This window comes from Haematobia irritans, chromosome 3, assembly GCF_050003625.1.
Source record: "Haematobia irritans isolate KBUSLIRL chromosome 3, ASM5000362v1, whole genome shotgun sequence".
In the NCBI taxonomy this organism is placed as follows: Eukaryota; Metazoa; Arthropoda; class Insecta; order Diptera; family Muscidae; genus Haematobia; species Haematobia irritans.
In genome coordinates, this window is record NC_134399.1 from 230,757,428 (window position 1) to 230,759,994 (window position 2,567).

Below are 2,567 nucleotides of genomic sequence, written 5' to 3' on the forward strand. Positions count from 1 at the left end.
GTGCAAAATTTCAATTAAATCGGAGTTAAAAATTGGCCTCTGTGTATAAATCGGGCGAAAGCTTTATATGGGAGATATATCCAAATCTGAACCGATTCCAAGCAAATTTGGCACGCATAGTTACAACGCTAATTCTACCCCCTATGCAAAATTTCAACTAAATCGGAGCAAAAAATTGGCCTCTGTGGGCAAATGAGTGTAAATCGGGCGAAAGCTATATATGGGAGCTATATCTAAATCTGAACCGATTTTGCTGATATTTTGCAAGATTTTCGAGACTCATAAAATATTCGGATGTACGGAATTTGAGGAAGATCGGTTGATGTACACGCCAATTATGACCAAATCGGTGAAAAATATATATGGCAGCTATATCTAAATCTGAACCGATTTTTTCCAAAATCAATAGGGATCGTCTTTGAGCCGAAACAGGACCCTATACCAAATTTTAGGACAATCGTACTAAAACTGCGAGCTGTACTTTGCACACAAAAATACATCAACAGACAGACACACAGACGGACATCGCTAAATCGACTCAGAATTTAATTCTAAGCCGATCCGTATACTAAAAGGTTGGTCTATGATTACTCCTTTACATACAAATGCACAAACTTATTATACCCTGTACCACAGTAGGGGTGAAGGGTATAAAAAGATGTGGATGTATAGAATTTTACATGTTTTCCCAATATTTGGTGTTTCATCAAAAGAACAAACGAAAGAAAACAAATTAAAGCCAAATTTAAAAATCACTCAATTGCAGACGAAAAAGAGCCATCTAAGGTGTGCAGACAAACTACAGCGCTGTGAATTCACTTTCGTTGTCTATACCTTCCTTGGTCTATGGTACTCATCATAAGCATATGGTTGCACTAACCAAATATTATGGGAAATATTTTTGATTGTCAATTTTGTTATTTGACAATGAAAAATTATTTATGTATATTTTTTGTCGAACAAAAAAACTAAAATCTCATCCTAAAAAATCAAAAAAGTATTAGAACGAGGCAATGGTCAAGATTTCGTTATATAAGGGACATAATTTTGGTAACATATCAAAGGTAAATTTGTATGATCAAACTACTGCAATTTACACTAATAATATTACTTTCCTCTCCTCCTCTTAGTTGCACAGCAAAATTAGGGACATCAATTTAAAACGCACGAAGAATTGTGAATGCTTCCTTAATCAATATTTTTTCAAAAGCATTTTTCTATAAGGTTGAAATTTGGAATCTGCGGAACATGGTCGGTATAGGTCCTCTTTTTATATATATATCCCAAATATGTTTTAAAGCGATATTTGAATTGGTTTATGTAGGTCCTAGGATGTGAGTACTATTTAACGATCGTATGCGTTAATGACCAGAATATAATTATGTATTAAACCTAGAATGTCCGCAAATGGTTTCATAGCCAATACCAATTCCACGAGTCAGTTCGAAAATACGCATCCTGGACTGTTAAAGATTTTAATACAGATTTATTGTGCTCTGATGTAAAATGATTCAACACGATGCCTTATCTATGTGAAACCCAAGTGAAAAAGGACATGGATGGTAGGTTCTTATTTACATTGACAAACTTCACACTAATTTTTTACGCTTTCTACATGAGAAAGGACTATTATTGCTACATCTTCATGGTAGTCCAATATACATATAATGAAGGATTCAAAGTTACCCGTGATTCAATCCGCGTTGCCCGTTCATTCTACAATCAATGCTGTATGCTACATGAGCTTCAACGTAAACCATCGTGGATACTTAAATATTTAAAGGCATCGTTTATTTTGATTGATACTAACGTATTGTTCGTAAAAATATAATATTTTTATTTACACTCTATCAGGCTAACATTAAATATATTTAAATAAAATACAAAAATGTGCGGAAACAACATTAATTAGCAATTCGGTTGTGGGTGCTATTTAGGTTGGGTGATACAACCGAATTAAGAAGGGAGTAACGACCAATTCCATATGTTGTACAACCAATTCCATATTGAGTATTAGTTGCATCTCCCATAATTCGATTGAGTCGACCGAATTAGTCAGGTGACACAACTGCCAACATATAGTTGCTACAACTGCCAAAATGAGGTTGGCAATAAATTCGGTTATCACAACCAATATGTATTCTCTGTGTGGGCACCACAATTAATTTTTTTTTTTTTGTAAAATTTTTGCAAAGTGGGGTCAGTATTTTGAACCTAGAAGTTCCCTTTCTTATAGAACACCATATAAGGATACGTTTTAAGCTTTTATCGGACATTTTGGCGAAGTAGAATATGAGCTCTTTTCCTCCCTAAATCGGTAATTTTTCAAAAGGAAAATTTGTTTTCAAAAATGTTCATTTGGCAAAGCACCGATTGCTTTTCCAAAAAACCCTATGTGTCCACTAACTAACTGTAAATGATTTCAACATCCTTTTTCAACATATGTCCCCACTTTGGGAATTTTGGGGATTTTTGATACCAATTTTGGGAATGGTATATTCCGCAATATTTCTTAAAGTAATTTTCCCTGCAAAAATCCGATTGTGGCCATGTAGTTGTATATCGGA

The 2,567-nt window shown here is 34.2% G+C and overlaps 1 long non-coding RNA gene across 1 annotated transcript; it reads left to right on the forward strand.

The window, feature by feature from the left end:
• Nucleotides 1-934: 934 nt before the first annotated feature.
• On the forward strand, nucleotides 935-1,837 carry LOC142232308 (uncharacterized). The gene is made up of 4 exons (XR_012721090.1): nucleotides 935-1,064; nucleotides 1,131-1,251; nucleotides 1,325-1,562; nucleotides 1,625-1,837. It is a non-coding gene; the product is annotated as an uncharacterized LOC142232308 (long non-coding RNA).
• The last annotated feature ends 730 nt before the right edge of the window (nucleotides 1,838-2,567 follow it).